This window comes from Anabrus simplex, chromosome 2, assembly GCF_040414725.1.
Source record: "Anabrus simplex isolate iqAnaSimp1 chromosome 2, ASM4041472v1, whole genome shotgun sequence".
NCBI classification, from domain to species: domain Eukaryota; kingdom Metazoa; phylum Arthropoda; class Insecta; order Orthoptera; family Tettigoniidae; genus Anabrus; species Anabrus simplex.
In genome coordinates this window covers 42217796-42233579 of record NC_090266.1, presented here as the reverse complement: position 1 = coordinate 42233579, position 15784 = coordinate 42217796, and the positions used below count along the sequence as shown (strand labels likewise).

At 38.4% G+C, this 15784-nt stretch overlaps 1 protein-coding gene across 1 annotated transcript in view; it reads left to right on the top strand.

The window, feature by feature from the left end:
* LOC136864939 (ubiquitin carboxyl-terminal hydrolase 22-like) overlaps positions 1-15784 on the top strand; it is a 168797-nt gene that overhangs the window by 37070 nt on the left and 115943 nt on the right. The gene's annotated exons all lie outside the window — the stretch shown is intronic.

Here is a 15784-nt window from a genome sequence, read left to right as displayed (position 1 = left end):
AAGAAATCTTTTATACCTAGTTTTCCTTATTTTCTAATAAAATTTACTATTTTTTTTATTACTGTCAACTGGGATGACTGTGGATAAACTTTTGCTTGTACTAAACTAGCACTAATATAGTGGTCCTTAAAACATATTTATGAGTATATGTTATTACATGAAAAGAAAGAAATCTGTCTGGAATGTTTCAGAAATGTTTTGGAATATTGTGTACGTACATCTTCATTATAGACTGTTATGCCTTTCAATGTTCAGTCTGAAAGCTAGTGTTGGCTACTGAATGCATGATTCGAAGCAGTGTATCGATTCATTCAAGTGTCCGAGTGGATCGATTCACAGGAACAGTGAGCTCACGGCGAGCTCATGGCACATGATTCAGCTTACTCCCAGCGGACAGTGCTGAGTGGCGCACTCACTGGATGTTGACGGGGAGCTGAACTTCCGCTGCAGCGAGACAGTGAATCGTGGCACATCAAAAGAATCGTGAATGAGCGCGGCTCAGTGAGACACAAGATACACACAGCTCCTTATCAGCTCACTGGACACTGGCGGAGAGCCGAGTTTCCGCTGCAGTAAGACATACAGTGAGCCATGGCACACTGAAAGAATTGTGAAGGAGCTTGGCTCAGTGAGACACAAGACACATATGGCTCCTTATTGGCACACTAGACACTAGTAACTAATCTCATTTTGTTCTGTATTGAAGATACAATAAGTAAACTCTTTCAAGATTAAAATTATTGTGTCCACCTTTTCAAATATATTTGTATTGAAAAGGTGGACACAATAATTTTAATCTTGATAGAGTTTACACTAGACACTGGCGGAGAGCCGAGCTTCCGCTGCAGTGAGACAGAGTGCGCCATGGTACACTGAAAGAATCATATGCTATAATGGACTCTCAAGCTCAGCTCATTTGAAAATAATTCCCATTTGCATTTACTGTCCTCTTCTTACAGGGAGGTTTAAATAATAGATGGATTTATTTGCAGTGTTAAAAAGGTAGTCAAAACATAATTCTGAAGTAGCTAGTAAGTAGGTAGGCTATTAGGTTATACTATTTATTAGTTTAATGAAACTTAGTATTATAACTTAGTTGACATTTGTCGACTCTAGCCTGCCCTATGACTATGAGTCATGCTCATTACCACTCGAAATTACCTGTTTTATATTGGGAAGAACGGCTCAGTATTCTCTCAGTTCATATGTCACATCGTTGCACAAGACTTCAATCATATGTAGACGGACGTAATAACTTAACCAACAGTATGTTGAATCAGAAAACCAGCGGGCTACTGTACATCTCGGGTAGCCTATACAAAATATGACGATTTAAAAAATCCTCAGCTGATAGAAAAATACATATTTTGAAAAATGCCTGAGCGAGTGGTCGTGCGGTTAGTATCGCGTAGCTATGCGCTTGCATTCGGGGGATGGTGGGTTCAAATCCCACCGCCAGCAGCCATTAAGATGGTTTTTCGTAGTTTCCACATTTTCACACCAGGAAATGCTGGGACTGTACCTTAATTCAGACCATGGCTGCTACCTTCCTAATCCTAACATTTCCCACCCTGCGTCACCGGAAACTTTCGTTGTATTAGAGTGACTAGCACTTTATTCTAAGAAAGGAGTTCATAGTATGAAGACCAGATGGCAGCTGCGAGCACTGAATGCTGTTGCTGCTGTCTTACCATCACATACTACACAGATGCAGTAGGAGCAGTGACTAATGTGCCGTGAATCGGATCACTGTATTGATTCAGTAATGTGAACGGAATAAAATGAATCGATTCAGTAAAGTGAATCAAATGTCCCATCACTACTGCAAGCCTCTGTGAATTTACTAATTACCGTCACAATCCTCTGTTTGTAACTAGTTCTGTGGCCTTATTTAGTTCTATACCTCTTATCTTTAAACTGTTAGAAACTGAGTCTAACCATCATCATTTTGGCCGTCCTCTCCTTCTCTTATCCTACATAACAAGAGTCCATTATTTTCCTAGGTAATTTATCCTCCTCATTTCGCCTCACATGACCCCACAACCAAAGCTGGTTTATGCGTACTGGTTTATCCATCAAGTTCATTCCTAACTTATCCTTTATCTCCTCATTCTGAGTACCCTCCTGCAATTGTTCCCAGCCCTTTATACCAGCAATAATTCTTGCGACTTTCACGTCTGTTACTTCTAACTGTCGAATAAAATATCCTGCTGTTTCCATCCAGCTTTCACTCCCTTAAAGCAAAATTGGTCTGAAAACAGACAAATGTATCAATCAATCAATCAATCAATCAATCAATCAATCAATCAATACTGATCTGCATTTAGGGCAGTCGCCCAGGTGGCAGATTCCCTATCTGTTGCTTTCCTAGCCTTTTCCTAAATGATTTCAAAGGAATTGGAAATTTATGGATCGTCTCCCTTCGTAAGTTATTCCAATCCCTAACTCCCCTTCCTATAAATGAATAGTTCTGTCCAAGAGCTGATTTCCTTCTTGCAGAATAATGTTCATCGCAACTACGAGCTCACTTCATTTGCTTTGCTGCACCGTGATTCACTCTTAGTGTACTATCATCCTGGGAGAACACACATCCTAAATTCTTAAAATTCTGTCTCTATTCCAGCTTTGTATCCCTAATCTGACATAAAATTTTCTTGGATTTCTTACTTGCTGACATCAGTTTAGTTTTGGGAAAGCTAATTTTCATACCATACTCATTGCACCTATTTTCAGGTTTCATGATATTAGTCTTAGACTTTCGGCACAATCTGCCTTATTAAGACTAAGTTGTCAGCATAGACCTAATGGCTTAATACATTTTCACCTAACTGAATCCGTCTCTACCACTTAGTACCTTTCAGCAGATGATCCATGTAAACTATAAACAACAAAGGTGAACGGTCTACCTGCTGTAAGACATTGTGTACAGCAAAGAAAATAAATCAAATCTGAATATTATTTATAGCATAATATAATCTTTACTTCTTACAAACAGAGTGAGAAATACTTAACTTTATTTTGACTCCTGTTGTACATTATCCCAATCCTCCCATATAGTCAGGGGTATGGAATGCGGTGGAGGTGCTATCGGACATCAACTTGTGAAAATTTAGATTTTATAATTCCACTTTTACAATACTGTAATTGTCTTTATTACAAAGACTACATTAAATTACACTCGTGAAACATGTTTCGTCCTCTTATAGGACATCTTCAGTCACAAATACAAATACATAACATTAAAAATAAGGCGAGGACACATTAAAATAAGTGAAAGCAAAGTCTTTGTATCCTGTGACGCGGCGTGATAGCGTCTTGTCAATCTTCAATGTTAAAATGGTGCAGTGTGAACATGATATGAAGCATGAAGTCCAATTAAAATCATATGTTAAAACCGTTGTTCAAAACAATGAATTGTCAATTATAAAACACTGTAAGTGGCTATGCAAATAAAATTATGTGCATATTGTACATAAAACAGTGTTGTGGTGATGCCACATTATAATAGATTTCTTGATTAGGAGGTGGAGTTATACTGTTGCTAGCTGTGTTTTTTAGTATTAAGTTAGTTTACTGTAAGTTCCAATGTTATAGTTTTAATTCTTGACCTTAAGTTTAATATAGGTTGAAGATGCCCATAACTAGGGCGAAACATGTCCCTAACTGGTGTGTTTAATTCATGTAGAATTTAACCACTAAAAATATATATTTGTATTGAATAGGTGGACACAATATTTTTAATCTTGAAAGAGTTTACTTATTGTATCTTCAATACGGAACAAAATGAGATTAGTTACTGGTATCTCTGGGATATACAAATTAAAATGCCAATCGTGTTTTTCAACGTATGTTGGACAAACAGGCCATAGCTTCAATATAAGATACTCCAAACACCTCAATGCCCTGAAGTACAACCACTACTCAGCCATGAGCAAATACTGTAGAGAGAAAAATCACAAATACACAACAATTGAGCAAGATTTAAAGATCTTACACTATGAACAGAAAAGTCCCTTACTTTATATACTAGAGAATATTTATATATATCGACCAATATAACAATCCCATGCACGACGTAAATGAAATCAATGAAAAGAAAAATATATTACTGTAAGCGTTTGTTCCGCTTATCAGTGAACAGTTTATTAATAAAAACGAGTTTCACTATCGGCATTCCAGAACAAGACCTGCCTTTCCTCCAACTCCCTCCTCCCGTGACTCACCTCGTCCCTCCCCCTTCTCCACTCCCTCTCCATACCCCCACCCAACCGTATCGGTACAGATACACGTAAGCCACACACAAGCTTAGTTGTCAATGTGACTTGAGACTGACAAGGTAATTTCCATTCGAGACGACAACTTTTATTTACAAGTAAGTTAATTGAGTTTTCTTTTCTTACATTATTTTTTAACTCTTTTTTCATTCACTCATAATTCATTTTCTCATTACAGATGTTACACATGTTTCAATCCATGGTATTGATGGTCTCACTACACTGCTTAGCACAGTATTTTCATTTTAACAGTCAGCAAGTTTTATTTGTCAATCAAGAACGACCCATCAGGCAAGAGGACTTTGTACCTCAATATGTTTTTCATTCATTAACACTTTCAACACTATGCCCGTATGGGATACGGGCGCGCTGCTTTCCTGCTTCTGGACGGCGCCCGTACGTGATGCGGGCGTGATTTTCTCGTGTATTTATATCCAGCTGCACGTATCACGTAGGGTTCTCGTCCTTTGGTTGGACTTAATAGTTCATCTAGTGACCACTAGAATGCAGCAGTTATCGGGAATTTCAAACTGAAACGATAAACATGGTATTTTCTCCTTGCCGTAACCTCTACTGAAGCACTCTGTGTGCCGTGTGCTGCGCACGCCAAATCTGCCACGCTGTCAGCTGTGTTACTGTGTAAACATGTCTTCACGCCGCCTCAATGATAGTGATATTTTGGATATTTTATCGGGAGAAGCGGGTTCAGAGATGGATGAAAGTGATGACGACCCTGCTTACGAACCAGATAACGTATCAAGCGATAGTTCAGGTAAGATTTTTATTTATTACGCCACTTTGGAATGTAAGTGTTTAGCTGTATTATTTTACTCCGAATACAAACGATAGAAATACTTCGCCTACAGAAATTTGGGTTTATTTTTTTCGTTTAGATGAAGAGACGCAGGCTGATGATTCACCTGTGCTGGGAACATCTGCCGGATCATCTGAACCTGATGATGAATGGTCAGAAACAGATGACCAACCACAGCTACCTGTCTTCCAGTCGGCATCTGGTTCTACTCAGTTTATGGTGGGGAGTGATGAAATGGATTGTTTCACTAATTTTTTTAGTGACGATGTGATCAAAAATATAAAAACAGAAACTAACAGATATGCAGGTACGACAATTGCGGCAATGAAATGTCAGGGCAAACTGAAGGAAAATTCCATGTGGCACCGGTGGTCTGCAGTAAAACTTCACGAAATTTATTGGTTTTTTGCAACAATTTTGCATATGTGTATGGTGAAGCTACCCAAACTTAGTGATTATTGGTCTACTGATCCCTTTTATCAGACAGGATTTGCCAGTCGATTGTTGAGTCGTGATAGATTTTCAGGAATTTTATTTATGTTGCACCTAAATGACAATGCCACCTTCATCAAGAAGGGGGAACCTAATCATGACCCACTACATAAACTCGGGCCTTTCTTTGACTTTTTTGTGCACAAATGCATTGCCAGTTTTCAGCCGTATGAGAACCTAACAATAGATGAGGCTATATGTCCCTTCCGTGGTCGAGTAGGGTTTAGGGTTTATATGAAGAATAAGCTCAATAAGTACGGTATGAAAATGTATGTACTTTGCGATGCAGCAACAGGCTACGTACTGAATTGTGAAATATATACGGGTTCCGCAGGGAACATTGACAACAGCATTCAGGCTCTTGTAGATAGATTATGCTCACCGTTTTTCAGTAAGGGCCACTGTAGTTATGTGGACAGGTACTATACTAGACCCTCCCTACTGAATATGCTGTGGCAAAAGAAAACCCTGGCTGTTGGAACTGTCATGAAAAACAGGACGGGTTTACCACCAACGTTCAAGGCAAAGAAATTGAAGAAGGACGAGATGATATTTTTGACGAAAGGGCACCTTCTTGCTGTGAAGTGGAAGAGCAAGCGGGATGTTTTATGCCTTTCAACAAAACATAAGGCTTCCACTACACTTGTTTCTGGTAGATTGAAAGGTGGTGTCGTACAGAAACTAAAGCCCAACGTAGTCATCAATTACAACATAAATAAAACTGGTGTTGATAGAGCCGATCAACTGAACAGTTATTACCCATTTGCACGGAAGACAATGAAATGGTGGAAAAACCTCTTCTTCCATTTGTTCCTTATGTCTGTTGTGAATGGTATCATTCTATATAAAGGTATCTCTTGTGGATTACACGAGAATGATCAGTTCGTGGTTAGCAGCTAAAGGAGGAGACATCTCAAGGCTGGAACCTACTCCCTCCCCCAGTGTTGACAGGACTTTTGCTCGCCATTTTCCAGAAAAGGTTCCTCCAACGAACAATAAAGTGAATGCTACTCGTTATTGCAAGGTATGCTCAGACAGGGGCAAGAAGGAAAGTGGTAAGCGCGTCAGAAAAGAGAGTAGATGGTGGTGCAAGGAGTGCAAAGTAGGACTGTGTATAGTCCAATGTTTTCAGGACTACCATACTAAAACAAACTATTCCTAAATAGGTAAATATTTTATTCCACTGCATTTGTGTTTATTTGTGGCATAAGTAGTCGCATTAAATGATTTTTTATTGTTTGAGCAAGATAATTGGTATAAACTCAATGTAAAAAATATTATTCGTACTATTTTTTCATGTTTTTCATAAGACTAGTATAATTAAATTACTTCAGATATTCACTTTTTGATTAACATCTTCATTTTGGATGGTTGATACCTTCATTCGGTACAAAAATCAGGCATGTAATATGTTTCGCTGTTCCATAATAACGTGTTAAAAATTAGCAAAAAGACCCAGTTCACAGCCAGGATCCATGTTACAATATGGCAGTGTTGAAAGTGTTAATCATGATCACTGTCATTTCACTTCATCAAGATTTTTAATTTGTTTGTGTTATGTAATCATTGTTCTGCTACTGAAGATGGCCTCGAGAATAGGCTGAAACACGTATAGACTTTGTTCCATCTAACAGATGAGTTGATTTGTATTGATAAGGAGGATTTGATACATACATCCATACATACATACATACATACATACATACATTATCATTATAGACTGTTATGCCTTTCAGGGTTCAGTCTGCAAGCCTCTGTGAATTTACTAAACGTCGCCACAATCCTCGATTTGCAACTAGTGTTTTGGCCTCATTTAGTTCTATACCTCTTATCTTTAAATCGTTAGAAACCGAGTCTAACCATCGTCGTCTTGGTCTCCCTCTACTTCTCTTACCCTCCATAGCAGAGTCCATTATTCTCCTAGGTAACCTATCTTCCTCCATTCGCCTCACATGACCACACCACCGAAGCCGGTTTATGCGTACAGCTTCATCCATCGAGTTCATTCCTAAATTAGCCTTTATCTCCTCATTCTGAGTACCCTCCTGCCATTGTTCCCATCTGTTTGTACCAGCAATCATTCTTGCTACTTTCATGTCTGTTACTTCTAACTTTTGAATAAGATATCCTGAGTCCACCCAGCTTTTGCTCCCGTAAAGCAAACTTGGTCTAAAAACAGACTGATGTAAAGATAGTTTCGTCTGGGAGCTGACTTCCTTCTTACAGAATACTGTTGATCGCAGCTGTGAGCTCACTGCATTGGCTTTACGACACCTTGATTCAATCTCACCTACTATATTGCCCCCATTTTTCCCGAGCTAAGCCCAGCCATCGAGCGAGAGATTCCAAGGTGGACCGTTCGATCGTTGGCTATTACTTTCTAGAGGCATTTAAGGGAAGTTAAGGATTGATGACCAAGCAGGATAAAAAGAAATGTTAAAACAACACTCTGACATTTATTCACATAAGCAAACAATAAATGAAAATATTCTTACTGATATTTTTTTTGTTTTACATAGAACTTCCATAATATTGATTTCTTCCTCCTTATTTAGAGTGACACGTGTTCTTAATCTCCAGCCTTACTGTGCTGTAATGAAAACCAAAGAAAAATTAGGCCTCTTGCCTTTCCAAATCAAAATATTTGATTGAAAGAATTAAAAAAAGTAACATAGAGGTTCGTAAAATAATTAACAACTGTCTTGCTAACGAGGGTTTTACAATAAATGTGTTCAAAGCTTTACCAATTCAAAGTAGTCTCAACACATGGTTTTAAGATGTACTCAACTGAATTTATCATTTACAGTATTTAATATTAGTCAATGACACCAGCATGAACTCCAGTAGAAAATAAAAATTGATTTCAAAATTCTCAAAATTAATTAATTATTATTATTATTATTATTATTATTATTATTATTATTATTATTATTATTATTAATTTCTCATCATTTAATTAACCTATGTTTCATTGTCACGATCGTGTTCTCATTAATTTTCCACTGCATCATTTACCTAACGATCGTCATTAGCATTCCAGAATAATTATTTTCCAATTAATTATTAATGACTTGGTTTCACCATAACTCAAAGTAATCATGCGGCTAACGAACTTCTGCTTCTGATCTTTGTATTGCATTTTCATTCAAATTAATCTTAAAATATTTCAAAGTTCAACTATAAATGTGTCAGAAATTTACGTTACCCACGTGTGAGCTAGTTAAATAAATTTTATTTACAAATCGAGTGCCTTCGTAAAATAACGAGATGATCTTTCCTTTTAAATCTCGCTAATGAAGAAAATAAATCCTTTTCCAGTCTTCCTCGACTTAAGTTGATCAAACTTCCCCTTAAGGGCATGAAAATTACTTCTTAAGGCAACACACAACGATAAGTGTAATCTGCGTCGCAGCAAGTGCACGACCAGATCAAATTAAATGGGACCAACATGATACAAGAGAAATATACATATTTACATACACACACACATTCACACTAGGAAACACGTCTTTTATGTACATTATTTACATCGAATCCTGTTTTGGCAAGTTTATTCATGGTTTTTACGAGTGGACAGGTCGCGTAATATCTAGCAGAAATAATCTGTGTACTGAAATTATCCTTCATTAATGGTGACTAGTGATCGAAGTCATGGGTATCACTTGGTAGAAATACATTTCACATATCAAAGTAAGTTCATCTAACTCTTGAAATTATAATGGAAGATTCTAGTAAAATCCATAAGCACTACCATCATTTGGGCTACAGGTTGAAACTATCGCGAGCATGAGCCTTAATCGTATTATTTTTATTCCCTACCTGTGAAATACACTCGCAACACGTGCTCCAATAATTATAATCTATCTTGCGCTCCCAATACACAAGAATAAGTCAAATATCATCATTAAATCATCAATTGCTCAATTATACAACAAATATCCCTCAGGATTGGTCATATTTCAGACCCTTCGTGAACAGAGCACATTCAATCTCACATATAAGGACTCTACTGTAAGTTTATGGCTCACGAGCGTTTAATTCTGTTTTACCCGATCTTTAGTCAATATTATTATTATTTAAGTGATTATTACATCTACTGATCCTCGTGGAATATCGTAAAATTAGATGACTTCATCATAAATACAACAAGTGATCTTGAAAGATACTAGGTTCGACCCTATTCACTCAAAATGTACACGCAAATTTCAGTCCAGTAACTTTCAACATTACAAGGGAAGTAGATTTATCGTGTGGTCAGTGATTATTAAATATAAAGCTCCTAAGCATGGGAAATCATTCAAAGACAATCTACATGTCTACTCTAATAGATTCAAAATTTCATTCACACGTACCTAGTCTACCACGACACCTTAAGAAGTGGAAAAAAAGAAATATTTCTAACTACAACAAACTAATAGATCTACGACTTAAAGAAGAAAGACCTCTAGTTGTACAAAAGGTAAGACAGATAAATTAAATTAAAAAGGTACTCAAGTTTTAGATGGAGTTCGATTCCCGTCGACAGTCAATTATTCCAGCATTTTCCTCCGGTCAGTCTCCTTCCAATTACCAGATACGCCTCACATTTTACAGCTCCATGGAGGCTCTGTAGCAGGTGTCCCTCGATGAAGTTGTGTTGCCGGTGGCTGTGGAATTGTCCATCTTGAGGTGTTCAACTTCTAAGACGACTTCCGTAGAATTCCGGTCACAAGCTGTAACTGAGATGACAAGATTAAATATTTTGCACAAGCACACGTCGAATATTAATAGCTCGTCTACACAGTCACACTTAACTTGGTTCTTAAGGCGTGTTTTATTCCATAAGAATTCACTAATTATCTCGCTAAATTCTGGCAGAACGGGTGTCGACTTGAACTGGAAATTATTTCTCCACGTGGTCAGATAACGTAGTGTCGCATACAGCAGCACAGCGAAGAATATTCAGGGTGAAAGAGCAACACAGCGAAGGATATTCAGAGAGAAGGATATACAGAGAGAGCGATTTACTCGTAACAAGGCCTTTTTATCTTAACAGCCTGGGAGGTGTGATCTTCAACGAGAACGATAATTGGCTGATGGTCTCATTTAATTGGCTCAGACTATTCCAGATCCAGAATGTGAGTTGCGCGCATGCGGCGGTAGTCACGTGGTTTGCTTTGACCTTGGCACAGTCCTTGCATTTATCACCCCTCTGAACGACGAAAAAAACTCGTTCTTAGCTCGCCACTACTTCCCAAATGACACGCTGCTGTTCCAAGCAGACAATAAAACTTTTAATTTCCACTTGTTGAAAATAATCACAATATCGCCAATTTTAACGGGGACAATATTACCATCCTGGGAGAACACACAACCTAAATACTTGAAATTATCGACCTGTTCTAGCTTTGTATCACCAATCTGACATTCAATTCTGTTGAATTTCTTACCTACTGACATCAATTTAGTCTTCGAGAGGCTAATTTTCATACCATACTCATTGCACCTATTTTCAAGTTCCACGATATTAGACTGTAGGCTTTCGGCACAATCTGCCATTAAGACGGGTCGTCAGCATAGGCCAGACTGCTTACTACATTTCCACCTAACTGAATCCCTCCCTGCCATTTTATACCTTTCAGCAGATGATCCATGTAAACTACAAACAGCAAAGGTGAAAGATTACAGCCTTGTCTAACCCCTGTAAGTACCCTGAACCAAGAACTCATTCTACCATCAATTTTCACTGAAGCCCAATTGTCAACATAAATGCCTTTGATTGCTTTTAATAATCTGCCTCTAATTCCATAGTCCCCCAGTATGGCGAACATCTTTTCCCTCAGTACCCTGTCATATGCTTTCTCTAGATCTACGAAACATAAACACAACTGCCTATTCCTCTCGTAGCACATTTCAATTACCTGGCGCATACTGAAAATCTGATCCTGACAGCCTCTCTGTGGTCTGAAACCACACTGGTTCTCATCCAGCTTCCTCTCAACAACTGATCGCACCCTCCCTTCAAAGATGCCAGTGAATACTTTGCCTGGTATACTAATCAGTGAGATACCTTGATAGTTGTTGCAATCCTTCCTGTTCCCTTGCTTATAGATAGGTGCAATTACTGCTTTTGCCCAATCTGAAGGTACCTTACCAACACTCCACGCTAATTTTACTACTCTGTGAAGCCATTTCATCCCTGTCTTCCCACTATACTTCACCATTTCAGGTCTAATTTCATCTATTCCTGCTGCCTTATGACAATGGAGTTTATTTACCATCCTTTCCACTTCCTCAAGCATAATTTCACCAACATCATTTTCTTCCTCCCCATGAGCTTGGCTGTTCACAACACCACCAGGATGATTTCCTTTTACATTGAGAAGATGTTCAAAATATTCCCTCCACCTCTCCAGTGATTCCCTGGGATCTATTATGAGTTCACCTGAATTGCTCAAAACACTGTTCATTTCCTTTTTCCCTCCCTTCCTAAGATTCTTTATTACTGTCCAGAAAGGTTTCCCTGCTGCTTGACCTAGCCTTTCCAGGTTGTTACCAAAATCTTCCCATGACTTCTTTTTGAAATCAACAACTATTTGTTTTGCTCTGTTTCTTTCATCTACATACAACTCCCTGTCTGCCTCGGCCCTTGTTTGGAGCCATTTCTGATAAGCCTTCTTTTTACGTTTACAAGCTGCTCTCACTTCATACTTCCACCAAGATGTTTGCCTTTTCCCATCTTTACACACAGTTGTTCCTAGGCATTCCCTTGCTGTTTCTACTACAGCATCCCTGTATGCCACCCATTCACTTTCTATATCCTGAACCTGCTTACTGTCTACTGTTCGAAACTTCTTTTTTTTTTGTTATTTGCTTTACGTCGCACCGACACAGATAGGTCTTATGGCGACGATGTTACAGGGAAGGGCTAGGAGTGGGAAGGAAGCGGCCGTGGCCTTAATTAACTTACAGCCCCAGCATCTGCCTGGTGTGAAAATGGGAAACCACGGAAAACCATCTTCAGGGCTGCCGACAGTGGGGTTCGAACCCACAATCTCCCGAATACTGGATACTGGCCGCAATTAAGCGACTGCAGCTATCACGCTCGGTCGAAACTTCTCACTTATTGTATCCATGTACTTCCGTCTAATTTCCTCGTCCTGGAGATTTTCTACCCTTATTCATTTGCAGACAGATTTCACTTTCTCTACCTTAGGCCTAGCGATACTTAGTTCACTACAGATCAGATAGTGGTCTGTATCATCGAAAAATCCCCGGAAAAGTCGTACATTCCTAACAGATTTCCTGAATTCGAAGTCTGTTACGATATAGTCTATTATAGATCTGGTACCCCTAGCCTCCCATGTGTAGCGGTGAATAGCCTTATGCTTGAAGAATGTATTAGTAACAGCTAAACCCATACTAGCACAGAAGTCCAGCAAACGCTTCCCATTCCCATTAGCTTCCATATCTTCCCCACATTTACCAATCACCCTTTCGTATCCTTCAGTTCTATTCCCAACTCTTGCATTGAAATCGCCCATTAGCACTATTCTATCCTTGCTGTTGACCCTGACCACGATGTCACTCAATGCTTCATAATACTTGTCAACTTCATCCTTATCTGCACCCTCACATGGTGAATACACGGACACAGTTCTAGTCCTAATTCCTCCAACTGACAAATCTACCCACATCATTCGCTTGTTTACGTGCCTAACAGAAACTATGTTCCGTGCAATGGTATTCCTGATAAGGAGCCCTACCCCAGACTCTGCCCTTCCCTTTCTAACACCCGTCAAGTACACTTTATAATCTCCTATCTCTTCCTCTTTTTCTCCCCTTACCCGAATATCACTTACTCCTAGCACATCCAGATGCATCCTCTTTGCTGACTCAGCCAGTTCTGCTTTCTTTCTTCCATAAGCCCCATTAATAGTGATAGCTCCCCATCGAATTCCATTTCGTTCGCCAAGTTGTTTCCAAGGAGTCCCTCGCCTGTCAAATGGGAGTGGGACTCCGTTACTCCCATAGGTCCGAGGCTTGCTTAAAATGTTCTGAGCTCGGTCGATTCATGAAGCAGGGTGCTACCCTACTTGCACATAGTCCAAGTGAGGATCTCTCCTCTAACGGGTTATGGACCACCGGTGAATTGTATAGTCCTAACCGCCTGAGCACAAGGAGGCCACGACTCAGAATATGTCCGAGATGCCCACTCCCATTCCATAGCAACTGGAATCCCAACTCTCAGGACTACTTACTAGGCCACTCAGCCGTTGCCCATGGTTCACGAACTAGGACGTGACTACAGTAACCCATAAACACGAACCATGAGGATTTTATAAATACTTTTATGTGCAAAGTGACATCTGTCAATACAGAATGAGATTTATAATTTGCAACCTGTGAATGGTCTCGGCCTCGCATCTCAAACATAGAGAAAGAACTATAATAGGGGGAAGAGAGTAGAGGAGTTTTTGCTGATAAAAAGGCTCAGGCTTGATGTTGGATGTATTGAAAATCCTGATACTGATACTGCATGTACACTATCAAAAATTATGCTTGAGAAGAAATGTTCAGAATCACTTAAAGTTGCCAGTAAGTGATTATTTATATTGTGTGTCTGTATTTATAATATGATCAAATCCACCTCTGTAATATAATAGTTTTCGCTACCAGCTGCCTTTCTCGGGGGCCCGGGCTTGAATACTGACACTGCCAGAAACTTAAGATCGGCATGAGGGTTGGCATGTGGTTAAAACGGTGCATGCAACTCATTTCCATTAGGGGTGTGCTTGAAAGGAAATGCACCACCTCGGGACAAGGACATAAATTTACGGATGTAAAATATGGTATTTCTGTGAGCAATTGATATTGTATAATGGAGACCTAGTTGTGTAATTATATTTGTCTACTGCCTTTCCCATTCCATTTCATTGGGTTGTAATGGAATAGTATAAAATTTCACACTTTTGTCTATAGTACAGTATGGTATATTATTATTATTATTATTATTATTATTATTATTATTATTATTATTATTATTATTATTATTATTCCACTGGCTATAATGAAAACTATGGCAATACAATACAATGTGTATCTATTATGATGTGTGTGCTCTAAAAAAAATGCCCTACTGCAGCTTGCTTTGCAAATATAACATGGCTATAATAATTTATTTCTAATTGTTGACCTGTTTGTAAAATGGTTAAAATACATGTTGTAAAGAGTTATTTTATATTAATTAAAATGTATAAATCCTGAAGTACTTCTTGCGATTTACTGGTATGATCCACCGTCTTATCAAATGAATTTCATGAAGTCATGAATAAAACCTTTGTATCACAGTATCTATTAATGCAGCCAACAACAAACATACAGTTCTGCTCAAACGTTATGACATTAAAAAATAATCATCTGAAGACAACATTGTAAAATGATTCTTGTTCTTCTACTTATTGTCCTTCTTAATTTATTTTTTGGTTCCACTTTCGCATTATACCCAGCTATTAGTCATTTTATTGAGTAAAGGATGATATATTAATTGTAAGGTGGGGGGGAGGGTGATGAAGATAAGAAATTAACTGAAAAATCTTATGTAGGTATCATTATACTGAACCCTTGGGCTTACCATTCCATAATTGGTCGGCCACAGCTGCTGCAGTAGAGCAATATCGAACTCTTAAATCTTGGGGTCGTAGCGGGGATATTTTGGTTACGATCTTGACCAAATGATGGGGTTCAGAAGAGATCCTAAGTACTTGAAATGAGGAACAAATATGTGCTTACTAACTTTTATTGAATTATCAAAATGCAAAAATAATTGTGTTATAAAATCATTCATAAAAAATTGTTATTTAATGTTTCAATGCTGTTACATTGCATTGCATGAGTTTTATCTGTTACACTCATCGAAGAACTTTCTTTGGAGGAAATTAGAAAATATTACAAATTATTGGACAGCGAAAACTCGAAAAATGAAAATAAAACCTGAAAATCGGGCACCTATTGATCCAAATGATAACTGAGATTTAATCCACATGATCAGTGGAAATTCTGACCTTCAACAAGTAGAATTCCAGATTTAAATTTAGTTAAGGTTATCCAACAGTCAAATACCCTGTTGGATATTTGAACACCCACTGAATGGACCCTTAATCGAACCAAACTGACTATCAGTTGCGTTGGATAGGTTGCAAAATACTACTGGTAAGCATGGTGT